The following is a 15,893-nucleotide window of genomic DNA, read 5'->3' on the forward strand; positions in this document are numbered from 1 at the left end:
TTTAATCTGAAATCTTAGGCGCAGTACTATGCCCAGAGCTCAGAAACTGCTTGCACTAATGAAATTCCTTGTCACAAAATGTGCCTAAAACAATGGGGGTTTCGAACACTGTCCATGTTTATCTACCTGCAGCAGTTTCGCTTTCAGCCAACTTATACTGTACTATGATGTATTCCAGCAATTATGTGTCATTCTGAAACAGAATGGCCTGGTTTGCACATAATTTTAAACTACAGTTAAGTTTATGTGCCTAAACCATGGGCTTGTATGCTCTCCCGATGCAAATAAAGAGCTTCTGCTTTCATATTTTTTTAAAAAAAGATTTCGCATGATATCTGAACTGCAAACTGTGGTTACTTTTAAACTATGCGTCATTTAAAACAAGCCAGGAGCATTAACCACAGTTGAGCTGGCTTGATTCAAACAGCATAGTTAACACTTACCACAGCTTGCCCTGGTTGAGATATAAAAAAACAAAGTGCAGTTAGCTGGGTGGGGAGGAAGGACAATGCACTTGTCATCCTATACACACCTACTCAAAAGTAAGCTTATCTAGACAGGTAGATGCATACATGTTTTAATTTCTTTTAACCTTTGCTGCTGCTCTTAATTAAAATTTAATTACTTGCTTTCAACTGTTTTTATTGATTTTAATATTTACAGTGAATACTGTAAATAGAAGTTTTGTTACAAACAAGTGGTATACAAATTTTGTTAAATAAAGCAAGCCCCATTGTGTTAAATTGACCTTTCTCATAGAGAATAGAGGATACAGCCGTAATTCTTATATAGAGAACACTCTAAATATCTTGGTCCAAAATAAAATAAACCTCTAATAATCAGAACTTAAATTTCAGTGCAAATAACCGCCAAGGAGTTTTAATTGTAGTTAAGTAAAGAGCGTGCTAAAAAAATAAAGAAAAAAGTTTCATAAATTTGTGGAAGAAGTTATAGCTTTTGTAGAATTGTTCTACCATTATCATTTTTATAATTACTGGCATGAATATTTTTTCCTATTTCATAAGCTAAATACCGCAGCTCTAATTGAGGTCTGAATGTTATAAACAGTTAGATGTCTGGCTTTGCCCTGCATTTTAATATAGAGCAGAACAGACATGGGAAGTATAAACAGAACTTTTAACTAGATTATAATTTCTAATATGGCCAAGAAATCCTTCAACAATAACACTTCTAGCACAAAATCTGGAAAGGAATACTTTGAAAGAGAGCATACTAATATAAATGACTAACCTTTGCTAAAATAACATTCTGATCCAATTTCATGTTTCTGAAGGACAAGTTTTAAAACAAAGGTTATTTTCAATGAATGCAGAAAAATGGTGGCTTGAACAAAAAAAACTCTGAAAGTAAATAGAAAACTTTTCTTTAAAAACAAATGAAGAAACATTGGATGGTAATCAGAGAAACTCGTGAGCATCTGATGGAGTTTCTGCCCATGAATGGACGCAATAAATCCTTCTGGCTTTAAGCCACTTTCTCACATTGAACATCCCTCTAGAGGCACCAGGCAAATCCAGCTTTTGGGCAGCAAGCCAGGTCTTTATTTAGCCCATACTTCACATCATATATGACATCAGGTGTAGTAAAGGTTGCAAAAACAGCCTTGCAGGTCAAATTAGGATCACAGCTCTAGATGGTTGTTCAGGAGCCAATCTGTGCTCTGTGAGAGGGTGTGGCTCAAATGTGGGCCTGAAAATTCAGAGTGTACACAGAAACACCACATGCAGCCCCAGGGACCTTCTGTTAGAACAAATACTTTTAAAATGTGTTTCTAACTAGTACCCAGTACTAAATTAAATATCTGAATATTTCCACAAGTACACACAAGAGCCAGCACATGTTAAATGCACAACTGCAGCCAGTAGTGCAAACAGCTTGTAAAAGACACTGCTCATGGGATGTGGCTTGATTTTTATTTATTTTTTGTGCACAGGTTTCATGAATAAAGCAGCTTTCAATAGGAAGTATTCCTTTCATGCTCAATTAAAAAATGTAGTTCACAACTTCATGGTAAATATTTAACACTAAAAACTGGCAACTGTATAGTGTATTGCATGGGTTCCGTTTCTGTTTGACAGTCACAATATTCCTGGAATCAATGAACGCATGTGAACTGTCTTTAAATGTTCAGGAGGAAGGAGTTAGGACACAAACATACTGAGAAGCACAATCCTATGTGTGTCAACACAGAAGTAAGTCCCATTGAGATCAAGTGTGAATAGAATTATTATGGAGACAGTCATCAAGCCAGTAATATATATGAAGTCCCTTTTGTTTGTGTGCCACTTAAGGCTACATACATTCCACTTACAATTCAACAATACCTTTTTACCAAACTCCAAACAATACCTTTTTACCAAACACCAAACTTATGAGCAAGAAAAATTCCTATTTGTTGACATTCTGATATTTTATGAATTCATCAGAAAAGCTTGTGTATGCAGCTCTACTGCTTATAAGATAAGCAGTTTAAATTTAAGCAGAAATTCATAAATCATTGGCCAAGAAAGGTCAGTTAAGTATGAACACCTAATCCACAAAATATTACAAACCTAACCGTTTTCATTCAGGGTTCAGCTCTCCCTGGATAGAAAGGCTCCTTCCTTCCATGGAAAGCTAACTGAGCTGCTCCCAAAACATAAGGTCCACGTCAGAGATTGGAAGGACACAGTCTCAGACTCTCTGTTAGAATGGCAATATTCTTCCCCATCACTCCAAAAGAGAAAAATAGAAGACATTGGGGAAGGAGAAGACAGGATATAGTCTTCTGACTTACAGCTCTAGTTTCTAATCAGGGAGTCATGTTACCAGGTCTCTATTTTTTACTTCCAATCAAAATGTTGTCGAGAGGCATGTACAAAGAACTTAGACGTTGGTGTCAACTGATAAGAAAAGAAAGCTTCATAGCTTTTACCATTCATTATTAAGTCTCTAACCGCTTACCTTCCTAAAAAAGTAAAAAAATGCTATTTTCATACAAATAACTCACAGCATCATGGGGAGGGGGCAGCAGCAAAACTTTAAAGACTACCTTTGCACAACATCCCCCTACACCCATTCGTCTAAAATTTGGCAGGCTACATTCATTCAGCAAGGGATACTGTGCTTGCCTGCTAATGTCTTCCAATTCTGTCAAAAAGTAAAAATGCCCCAGCAATTTGCTCATTTCTCCATATAAATGGCTTGGATTTTCTGAACCAAGGCTGTGCTTTGGATGCAAGATGAAGTGGGTCATCCCCCCCAAATAGTCTGTCAAATCAATCCACTTTCTGAAGCAGGGTCCAGACTAAATATTGCCATCAGTGTAATAATAATAATAATTTTATTATTTATACCCCACTCATCTGGCTGGGTTTCCCCAGCCACTCTGGGCAGCTTCCAGTGGTAACCAGTTGGGGCCTTCTCTCCCTCATCGAGTAGTGGCCATTCCAAGAAGTTGCCTTAGTAGGAGAGATGAGAAGCAGGGCTCATTCCACAGGGCATCTCCTGTCCTTGAAATATTTCCAGCTGGTCATTATAAGAACTGCTATTTACCTTTTAACAACTGGTGCCTGAATTTGCCTTTGCCCACTCTATGCCTTTGCCCAAAGGTGTTCCATTCTCCTTGTGTACTTAGATTATAAGCCTGTGGGCAGGAACCGTTTTGTTTTAATTGACTGTATGTAAGCTGCTCTGAGAGTCTTTTTAGCTAGCGATACATACAACCAATGCTTGCAATACAGAAGTATTGGATCTCACTGGCAACAATGAAGTTACTCTCATAATATTTGTGTGCAAAAGTTACTTTTTAATTTAAATGTTAAGTTCAAATAAGGCTGCCATATGTCCAGATTTTCCCAGTGTTTTGTCCTGGATCTTAGGCACAATTTTGGGGTCCTCCTAAAAAAAAAAAGCCAACAACATTTGGGGTGTTCTGGTTTTTACTTTTTTAAATATGGCAACCCTAGTTCAAGCATATACACTTAATCTAGTGTATATCCATTGATTTCAATCGGTCTTTTCTACTATGAATTAGTCAGCAGCATCCTCTTTCCCACTCTATTACCCTTGTCCCTGTTCTCTAAATTACTAGTCCGTTATTATTTGATAAAGATGTGTGACAAAATTAATGCACCTAAATTCTACCAATGCATCCATTTTATCTAGCAAGAGCATTTGCACAGCTTGTTGACAGCTGCTCTGCTTTTGCCACCTGGGATTGTTTTTCACTTCTTAAGAATAAAAGGAAAACTCTCAATCTGAAGTTGCAATTTTACTCCAAGCCAAAAGTAGCTTTATTCAGATAGATGCGTCAGTAAAAATGTAAGTGGTTTTAAAATGCAGTTTGAGGAGGTATTTGATACAGTAGTTTCCAAAAATCTCAGACAGATTAATTACAATTCATATCAATGGCTTGGTGATTTAAAACTTTGGAACTTCTAAGTTTGTTATACATTAGAAAAGTTGGAATACATTTACCTAACTTATTTAAGTTAGGGCAACATCCAATAGAGTTACCCAGTGAGCTTCCATTATTGGAATGATATGTGCTTGTTGGAAGAGGTTCTTCTGCAAGAGGAATATTATTTTGTTCACAAAGCAATGGTGTTGGACACCATACATTATCCTGCACATAAAACTTCCCTCTTCCCCTCTGATTACTCATTACCACAGGGTCAGACTGAACAGACAGAGAGCAGGAGTAATGAAGAGTTCTCACAAGAGAGGGATAAAAAATGTGGGGTTCCATAAGCATCTGTATTCAGACTTGTGCTTGTTAACTTGTTTTTAAAATTATCTGGAGTTAGGGATGAGCAGTGAGTTTTTCTCATAACATGATCTATCCTGGTAGTTCACAAGAATCTCTCCAAGATGGGTGAATGGGCAGTAAAATGACAAATATGGTCCAAGTGTTAAATATTGCACATTGGGACAAAAAAACCCCAAATGGATATACTGAGCTTGAAGTGGCAAATAAAAAGAGAGATCTTAGGATTGTGATGCACAGCTAAATTAAAACATCCACCTAGTGTGAAAACAGAAAATTCTATATTAGAGATCATTAGGAAAGGTATAAAAAATAAAGCTACCTATATCACAATGTATTTCTGATAACAGCATCTCAAATATGATACTGTAGACTTGGTCAACATGCAGGAAAAGGAAACAAAAATATTAAAGGAGCTGTGGACACTCTCCTATGAGGAAAGGTTTCAACACTAGAGGCTTTTTAGTTTTGAAAAAAAGGTGAACGGGGTGGGGACACACACATGTCAGAGGTATATAAAATAATGCATGGTGTGCAGAAAGTTTATTATTTTTCTCCTTTCATAATATTAGAACCCGGCATACAATAAATGGAGGGATATTCAAGAACAACAAAAGGAAGTATATCTTCAGACAGTGCATAGTTAACAAACCATGGAATGTACTACCACAAGATGCAGCAATGGACAATGTGGACGAGCAAAGCCAAGAGAGATGAGTTTTCAGGAGTGCTATAAACTCTATTTATAAGCCCATTGGAGGTCCAAGGGGAGATTTAACTTATCTACATAGACACTTGCAGATGTACTTGGAAGATGAGCTTGGCATCTTTCAAGCACACTTGCAGATGCCTATGTGTTTCTGCATGCAGCCTTGTCATGCATCATGTCTTTTTGCTGTTTTAAAGGTTTCCATGTTACAGCTAAGCACTGAAAGAACACAGAGGCTTTAAATTTTTAACAAAATACCGTAAAATAATGTAGTTACTTATCTGCAAGTGTTGACACAGCTACTATAACCCAAGGTACTGTGACACTCACATGACCATATTCTATAGCAATCAGAGCGCTCTTCAGGCAAGCAGAGTTATTTCCCAGACACAAAATATTCTGATTTGAATGCTGGGAAAATGTGATATCACTGCAGCATTCCTGCAACAAAAGTGCTACACTGAAGGAATCCTTATTAATCCATTGCACAGAATCCATATATACTGCACATTTATGATTTGCAAAATTATATTGAGGAAATGTCAAAAGATTCAAGGCTTAGGCTGGGTGTGCCTGCATTCTAGGAGCACTAACCACCTGGGAGGATCCCCATGGAACTCAACAGAGCTCGATTTTTCCCTATCAGCCATGCCTCTGCCAGGGGTGGGGAAATGCTCAGTCTGCACCCACCTCCCATATGCCCACCTAACCAGCCCTCTTTAACCAATGTAGCACCAAGCAGAATGGGAGGAATGAAGGAGGACATCCAGTTGAAATACCTGTGTACTTGCCTGTGCACAGGTGGTTAGAGAAGCTAAATGACAACCTACTGAGCTCTAACAAAATACTCAACACACCAGATGATGTGTTCCCTGAAACAGGGAATTGGTAGCAATAGCTGGCTACCTTAGTTTAAAGCGGGCATAAGCAAACTTGGCCCGCCAGATGTTTTTTGGGACTACAATTCCCATCATCCCTGACAACTGCTCTTGTTAGCTAGGGATGATGGGAGTTGTAGTCCCAAAACGAGTGGAGGGCAGAGTTTGCCTATGCCTGGTTTAAAGTGTATATTTTAATAGGACTTTCTGAATCGTATACCACAAATTTCATACAAATTTACTTTACCAACCATCACCAGGACTAACATCGAAGCAACTCCCAAGCAAATTAATGCCACAATCTTGTATTTGTCTATATAGGGTCAGTGAGTGAAGCCAGCCAACAAACATTCATTAACAACTGTTGAATTTAAAAGTGACAATAGTTTATACTTTGCAAGTTCTAATATTTCAAATGAGTACTTATTTGGAAATATATCTGGTGAAATGAATCAAAACACACAACTATTTAGAAGTTTGTGATGTTATTTTTAAGTTGTAAACTTTTGTATGTAACATGCATACCATAGTCTCTCACTTAACAAAATATATTGATGCCATGCTTCTTCAAATAAATCCCATTTTCCGTTGATAAACTGTAAATGAGCAAAGGGTTTGGTGGCAGATATAAGTAAACAACAAAAATTTGACATGTTTTTAAAGGGGGCTCTCTGCAGGGGGGGGGGAATTAACCCACAGTAATGTGGAAATGAAAATCACAGATTATGTGCAAGGAATTATTAGGAAAGAGATAGGCTATAATGCAGCAACTACATAATGCCATATTTATTTATGATGTTGCTATGCACTTTGCAATACTGCTTAGTTCTGGTTGCCCCATTCTAAAAAGAATGTGGCAGAACTGAAAAAGAAACAGCATTGTAAAATGAAGGACTTGATGAGCCTACAAGAAAGGGCAAAAATATGTGAGGCTTTTTAGCTTACAAAATGACATTTCAGAGGTTTCATCACACATTGATTTTGTGACTGAAGTTTCTAAAAATTTAACTGCATGAAGCATGGCTAGATGAAGCAACTTTCCCTTTCTCCCCTAATAATACCACCACTAGCAGTTATCAAATTAAATATATTGGTAGTGAGCTGAGGAAGAACTGAAAGAAGTACCTATTTGCAAAGCACATAATTATTGCGAATTCACTATCAGAAAAATGATGGCACTTTTTCCAATAGCTCTTTAAAAAGAATAAGAATCTCTTGTGAATGATTTGGGGAGGGAGTGCTTTATTTGGGGAAGGACATGCTACACAACACTACTTAAAGGATCAGAGCGCACTCCTTCTAGATCCTTTTAGTGGTAAAAGAGCACTTCAATTTTTTGAGCTGGTCTCTTGCTTGTTTCATAAACTTTACTATGTTACCACGGATATCCTTCTGTAAATCCAAGAACAGGGTACATTCACATTCCTTGGCCCCCACCAGCTATTAGTATCCTGAACGCTGGTATTTTTATGCAAGGATAAGGTAAGTTTACCTTTCCCCTCTTTAGGCTTCACAGGTGTCCAGATTTGGATGTCCTGATTTTTATTTTGGACTATAGGATTAGACAAATACATGGAAGACAACAACCATTATAATATGCTAGTATAACCTGTGTATTGTAGAACCAGGATACTCCATTCCACCCAACTGATTCTTTCAAAAGGTTGGAACAATCAATATTCCATGCCCACTAACCGTGCTCAGTCCTTACTTTACTTTGGAGGGTTCCCCTTAGGGTTTTACTCCTTTTTCTTCCTTCTTTTTAATTCTACAAACTTTGGGGGTTTCCCAGGCCTATTGACATTTTCCTCTTTTTTTTCCTGGGTACATAAGGATCCAGACTCAGAGAATAGGTTTATATCTGATATAATGGTATGCCCATTATAGAATTATGGGAGTTCTATATTGATTATTGACTAGAGCAGGCATGGCCAAACTTGGCACACCAGCTGTTTTGGGACTACAACTCCCATCATACCTAGCTAACAGGACCAGTGGTCAGGGATGATGGGAATTGTAGTCTAGAGAGGCATGGCCAAACTTGGCACTCCAGCTGTTTTGGGACTACAACTCCCATCATACCTAGCTAACAGGACCAGTGGTCAGGGATGATGGGAATTGTAGTCCCAAAACAGCTGGAGGGCCAAGTTTGGCCATGCCTGCTCTAGAGTCTTTACTTGTCCTTCATCACCTCTCAAAATGGTTGCAAATTCTAGACTTCATCTAATTTGTTCCATAAACGGCTCAGAACCGCAGTACCTCAAGGACCACCACTCTTCACCTGAGGACGTTATTTGTGTGTCTCCTCCATCAGAGGTCTGGAGGGTGGCAACACAAGAGCGGCCTTTTCTGTGGTGGCTCCCCTTTGTGGAAAGCACTTCTTAGGGAGGGTCGCCTGGCACCTTCATTACATATCTTTAGGCACCAGGTGAAAACGTTCTCTATAACCAGCCCTTTGGTTGATTAAACATTCCATGGCCTTTTAAATATGTTTGTGGAAGGTGGCATTATTGGTTTGTTTGTCTTTTTGTTCATTTTTCATTTTGTGCTTCCATTTCATATTTTTATGCTGTGAACCACCCTATAATCTTCAGATGGAGGGTGGTATACTAACTAACTAATTCCATTAACAATGACAATTTTCCATCTGTTTTCTATTCTCACTTTCAAGAGATGTTAAATGGCAGAGAGAGTACTAGAAATATTAAGGCAAAATGGGGTTCCTAGCTTTTTTCAATATGCTGGAGGGCACTGAAGAAACTTCTATGATTTCCCCCCATTAGAATAAGTGAAATACTTTCAAAGATGTTTTTATGAAAGATGGTCTAAAGTAGCCTTCTCCAACCTGGTGCTCTTTGCATCCTTTTGTTCTACAACTCCAATGTTCAGAAGCCCGCAATATCAGTTATCAGGATAGTTGGAATGATTGGTTGGGAAAGGCTGATCTACATAATTAGACAATGATAATTCTGGCACACACTGGTCCATGGGGTCACGAAGAGTCGGACACGACTGAACGACTAACCAACAACAACAACAATTCTGACTAAGACCCGCAAAAAGAAGTGGACTACAAATAAGTAAATTCATAATTTTGTTTGTACAAAACCAAGGTTATTAATAGTTTTTAATTTCATATAAATGCTAAATAGTACAGCTTTCTATTCTACCTGAATTATAAATGATACATTTCCCATTGGTAAAGCAGTAAAGTTTAGGTTTGATGACAAACTATGTATATATTTCTACCTGGCTTCAAAATTTCTGGGAATTTTAATAATTGTGTCCTTCTCTTCTCATGTTCTATCTAAATTTTTCTTATTGACATCAAAATGTTTGCATTATTTTGCTACCACTTAGCAATTATTTCCACTCCTTCTTCTCACTCTTCTAGCATTTTTTGCCCCGTAAAGCCAAATTACATTCTCCATTCTGCTGACTTCCAGCTTTCTACCACCACACCTGTATATCCTAAAATCTACCTTGCTCATTTGGTATATTTAAATAACATTCTTCATTTCACTTTGTACTATTATCTTTTCCTTAGCTTTAGCAAGCCACAATTCAGAAAAATAAATGCTTCAGTGAAACAGAACAAGGAAGATGTCATGGCACTTGCTGCACTAGAATTCTAGAGAACCAGAGTTGCAAGGCCAGAAAAGCCACTACTACTACCTCCATAGGCTCTTAGAATGGGGGGAAGGCATACAAAAGCTCTAAGGTTGCAGAGTCTTGAGCTTCTGTTCCTCTAGCCCAGATATCTTGTGAAGAACCTTGCAAGTTGATGGTTCTCTGAGAAGGCAAAGAGATCCATACTTAGTATGCCTAATTACTGAATGATGCAATAATAGATTGCAGCAGAGCCTGACTACGCTGCTGGATACAGGTTGCTTTCAGGGATAGTAGCCACCTAATCTGTGTCCATCAATGGGCTCTCTGAAGAGCAGCCACAGCAACACTGAAGATCCGAGAGCATCTGTGAAAACCAAAATAAGTACCCTGAACCTCATCACAATCTTGAGCTTGGTAATTAAAACAGATTAAAACTGAAGACAACACACATATAACTTTGCACCTGGAATGTCACCATAGTGCCCAAAGTTCAGTGTGCTCTAGGAAACATATCCACATATACAATCTACCCTTGTGAGGCAATTGGAAAAGGTTTGGTGTGCAGCCTTCCAGAAGAAAAGAACGTTAGAAGCCATGTGTCAAATTTAATGCCATTCTGCATCGAAGACTGATATAGCCAAAGGAGCTCTTTAGAATATTGGGGTGGGGATTAATAGCCCGAAAACACAAGAGCTACTAAGGTTGCTAACACTAAAGACCTGACAAGTTGAGAAAAAGAGTTATAGAAATACTCAACACAGATACTGTTGTAGGCAAAGTGGGAGTATCTTCTGGAGCACGGTAATATCAAAATAACAAAGTACAGCTATACAAGGTTGATTCTGGTTAGTAAGTCCCTGGTCCTGAATACTACAAGGGGTACTTGACAGTGAATAAGAATAAAATCAAAATATGAGATTGAGGAGACAGTGCTGCTTGCATTTTGCATCCTAGCTAAGGCCGGACAGAATGGGGATAGGAAGCCCTCTTCTCAGGTAAGTATTAACTTTCTGGTTCCTAGTTTCCATGAAGGAGACATCCAGAAAAAGCTTAGGTGTACCTAAATGTTTCAGCATTTATTCCAATAGCTAGAGAATGCCCATCCAGCACTATATAAAAATAAAATTTAAAGGATAAATGTTATATTTAACAAAGTTTTGAAAAGTAAGTCATACTTGATGTAATGATTGATTGACACTGTCAGCTGATGCAAACAACTATTTCTATGTTTAAAAAAAAGGGAGAAAAAAGCAGTGATCATGCTCAAGGAGTGCAACTACACAAAGGAAACTGACAAGGTTTACTGCTAATAATTGCTCCTAATCAGCTTTGGTGAAGGATTCCTGAAAGTTTATAACAAAAAGATCAACTGGAGATCAAGTGAATGTATCAATAAAATGGCTATACATGAGACTTCACAACATCAACAGTGGCAGTAGAAACGTTGGTGTTGTTCAAGCGATCCTATCAAACGTCTTGGGGGAAGAACCATAGTTCAGTGGTAGAGCATCTAATTCGCATGCTCATGGTCCAAGATTTAAACCCCAGCATCTCCAGATAGAGCTGTCTGAAACCCTGGACAATGTGGGCAATACTAAGCTAGATGGGGCAATGGTCTGACTCTGTAGAAGCCAGCTTCCTGTGTTCTTTAACAATACCAGATGAGTGGGCTATAAATAATAAATTATTATTATTATTATTATTATTATTATTATTATTCTGTTTCCTAAAGGCTACTAGCAAGATTTCATAGTATGACTGACAAAATAATGTTCAAACTATCATAGACTATAATCTAGGGGAACAACTAAGCAGTCAAAAAACCCCTAATAAGCTTTAGAAACTCTAAGCACTCAAGGCGCTTGAACTTTAAAGTGGCACTGGAGAATTTAGCTACAATGCCTATCAGGACGGACCTCTCCTCACTGGATTGGCCAAGAAAAAAAAAATTTTCACAAGCAAAATAGCCTTGGCCCACTCTCAATGTTTGCTGCAGTTGCACGAACAACAGGTGGAATGAACCACCAGCAAAACCAGTGCAAATACCAGTGTTTAAAGAACAAGGCTGAGCTGGTTCATAGCTTTATAACTGACATTTAAAAGCTGAAACATTATTTTTACAATACATAACCTAGAATGTGCGTACAGAATGTGCATATAATCCGAACAGCAAGTTCCTATCCATGTTTATTGAAACTTACAAATGGAAATGGATCTTACTTCTGAGTAAATATATATAGGATTCAACTGATCAAGTATTTGGACGAGATGGGAGAGATGCTTTGATTCAACTGGCCCTAGACTTTACCATAGCTTTCCCAGCTGTAAGAAATCTTAGTATAAATGCATTTTAAGAATTACAGATACTGTTTTCAAAATATGTTTCCCACGAAGTCCTATTCATGACAAATTAATCTGTGTTGTTTAAGGACTATCACCAAAGTGATCTCCAATAAACATTTCAAAGGCCTTATGAAGATGTGTTAATGAGGAGTTCCTTAAGAAATTTTAACGATAAAACCAGGCAGATTTTCCTGTGCTACTTTAGATTGTTACCAAGTTCACTCTGTTCATGCCCCCCATATGTTTTCTTCAAAAGGTCTTGAACAAGCCAATTTCTTCCCCAAACAGATGTATAATACACAAATGTATAATAGCTTATATTGTTTCCCAGCTCTACCTGAATATGCCAGGGATTGAACCTATAAACCTTTTCATGCAATGAATGTGCTGTGTAACTGAGTTATGGTCCCTATATATACTAACTTTCTTGCCTCTACACATACTCCAGTTCTAAGACTCAGATTCAAGGATCAGCCTACAAAAAACATTCCTCTCTATTTTACTATCTCAAAGAAACATATAGCTAAATTAAATTAAATCAGTACTAGTTTGTTTTTTGGTGGGTTTTGTGATTGGGTTTAATTTGAAGATTATTTTATATCTGAAATAAAAATAATGAATAGTAAGTTTTGAAATTAGTAATGGTTGGGCTTGGCAAATGCCTAGGCATATGCTGAAGTCTACTATTTAGTTTTCCTAACAGCGCAAATAATGTTAAATATGTATAATTGTTTGTAAAAGTCTATGAAAGCCTGATTCTATGAGTGTTTACTTCAGGGTAGGTTTTGCAACACTCAATGAGGCCAATTCTCATGTATACATACACAGAATTAGAGAATCAGGTTCTGATCATAAATCTATTCACTTTGAATGAAGTCTAATGAAAAAAAAGTTCCTGTGAATTCAAAGTATGCTTAGAACTGAAAGTGTTATGATCAGTTCACTGAAGGGATTCAGATTACTGCACTAAAAACATACGTTATTAATGAATAAATAATCAAAGCTGTATCATATTATTTATCAACACTTACAATTATTCCATCAGTAAAGAAATGAAAATAATTCCATATTTATGTTAATAATGTTCCACAGTCCACTTTGGATACCAACAAACCTTAAGACAGCACAGTACCTGAAGTTAAAGTGAACCAAACTCAGGTTTCTCTATGGGTGTGATGTACCATAACAGGAAAAAAACAGAACAATTAAAACCCATAGGCTGTTCCAGAACTAAATTAAAGTGCCCAGCTTTTAATAAGATTAAAATTGTGTTTAAAAAACCAGTATCTATATAAATGGATCACTACTTCACATGTATCCATATAAAATACTTCCCCCCTCTTCAACAGAAAGTTATCTTGCTTAGCACTCTGAATACTGAAGGCAAGCTGTCCTTCAGAGTTACAGCTGAAGCTTTTCCACTGACTTTCCACATTTGTTTTTCACCAGACATCTGACCTGATCAAAAGTACAAGTTTTATGTTGCCATTAAGATTAGAAAAGGTACTTTTTGCCAACAAATCATGTTATCAGAGAAAGTATTCAGAAGGCCAGAATCACTTGCTGACTTCAAATAGTAGAGAAGCATCACATATCAAGCTGCATGTTACTTTGGTCAGATTCCCTGGGCCTATTGAAATGCATAGGCCATCTGTGCACATTTCACAGTTCAAACACACATTGCAGCTTTAGTAAATATCCTCCTACTTTAAACTATTTCAGAATAAAAACACAAAGACAATAACTCCACAACAGAGCTGCCAAAGCTGTACCAAATGTGACTTGCAATAATCACCATATTTTCCAAGCTTCTATTCCACTTTTGCAAAGTACTAAATAGAATTTAAACTGGGCAAATTGCACCCTTACAGCAAAGTTTTACTCCAGATCAATGGGATTTATAAATAAGTAAATATATATAGGATTGGCTTAAATTTTTATGATCAGGTAAAATGGAAAGTTTGATTCTTAAGTCCTTAATAAAAACAAATGAGAGGTCTCAGCAGAAACAGGTGACACTGAAAATGGCATTAACAATATTTACTTCATGTAATGTTATTCAAACCTGCATCATTTCATGGATCACAAACATGCTAAATAGATGTGTTAGTTATTATTATAAGCAAGTATAAAACCCTTTGCAAAGTCAGGATCTCAAAAGTGACATAACCTAAACAAATTAACTATACACAATCAGGTGCTTCTATTTCATACTGCCAATCTTAAATACAAAAAATTCAAATACTATGTAGACACTTCAGGGAAAAAGCCTTTTCCAAGTCACCCTTTGAGTCAACATCTGTCTCTCTACATAGCAGAAAGTTCCCAAGACCAGTACCAACAGTAAGTAGTTATATATCTATATTTAGATATTCTCACATATACTATATAAGAACAGCAGATTGGAAGACTTTTTGTATATGCCCAGAAGCAAAGCATCAACGTGGAACAAAAAAACCCAAAGCAATAAAACAAAAATCAATGACACTTGATTACGTAGGAAGGAATAAATAAACACTAGACAAGAGCATGGAATGTGACATTTTCCTTTACCCAACGAGTGAGCAAATTATAATATACAAATATCCTCTACAGTACTGGCCAAGATCAGAACACAATGCTGATACCTTTCACTCTGCATCTCTCAAAAAAAAGAACCCAACCCAAGCAAACCCCCAAACCCAAATATAACCACCACTTTACCAACCAGGAAACAATCAAACCGCTTATTATAGTCAAAAGTAAAAAGAGAGAGAGAAACAACCCCCCCTCCCACCAGCAATCCAGATCTGCTTGCCTCAGAGTGAAATTGTGGAGCAGGAGCAGGCATTGCTCGCCTTACCTCCTTCTCCCATACCCAGATAGGCTTACCTTAGCTGCCCCCCACTTTTATTTCCTTTCCTGGAGCAGTGGAGAGAGAGACACACACAAAGGGTAATAAAGGGGGAGGAGGGGAGAGCAGGGGGATGAGGGGGGGGGGAGAGAGAGCTGGCTTCTGCTGCTGCTCCTGCTGTGTGTGTGGTGAGGTGTCTCCAGCCAGGGCCAAAAAGCAGCAGCAGCAGCAATAGTAGTAAGAGGAGGAGAGGGGGGACTGTGTTGCTAAGAGGCTTTAGCTCTCTTCTCTCTCTCTCCTCTGACGGCCGAAGCGGGGGAAGAAACTCTCCTTCTCTCACTGTCTCTCTCTGGGATCCTCTAGCTAGGCTGCGGGTGGGGGAGAAACTCAAATCTCCTCAGGCCGAGCCCTCCCCGCAAACCATTTCAAGGTGGAATTAGTGCTCTGTCCCTTTAACAATATAAATAAAAGGTTCCCCAATCTCCCCCCCCCTTCCCTCTCTTCTTCATCATCAGCTGCTGCCGCTGCTGCTGAGGCTCTGGTTCTGGCTGAGAGAAAGATGGGAGGCTGTCACTGCGCATGCGCCCCAAGGGAGCTTGCTGGGTTGAAGGAGGGGGGGAGGGAAAAAAGGTTGCCTCCCACAATGCCGCGCGCCGCAAGCGAACCCGGAAAAGGATTCCGCGAAGGTGGGAGGAGAAAAGGGGAGGGGGGGAAAAAAAGAGGAAAAAAAAGAGGGGAGACCGGAAATTG

At 38.2% G+C, this 15,893-nt stretch overlaps 2 protein-coding genes across 5 annotated transcripts in view; both read right to left on the bottom strand.

Moving 5' to 3' along the window:
* Positions 1 to 15,763, bottom strand: part of MBD5 (methyl-CpG binding domain protein 5) — a 101,501-nt gene extending 85,738 nt beyond the window's left edge. For 2 of the 4 annotated variants that reach the window (XM_083405287.1, XM_083405285.1), the window contains exon 1: positions 15,182 to 15,763. The gene's annotated coding sequence lies outside the window, so the exon portion shown is untranslated. The remainder of the gene's footprint in view (positions 1 to 15,181) is intronic. The other 2 variants (XM_083405286.1, XM_083405284.1) reach the window with 1 other exon arrangement.
* KIF5C (kinesin family member 5C) overlaps positions 1 to 15,893 on the bottom strand; it is a 312,660-nt gene that overhangs the window by 240,805 nt on the left and 55,962 nt on the right. The window lies entirely within an intron of this gene.

This window comes from Podarcis tiliguerta, assembly GCF_965153285.1.
Source record: "Podarcis tiliguerta genome assembly, chromosome: 1".
In the NCBI taxonomy this organism is placed as follows: Eukaryota; Metazoa; Chordata; class Lepidosauria; order Squamata; family Lacertidae; genus Podarcis; species Podarcis tiliguerta.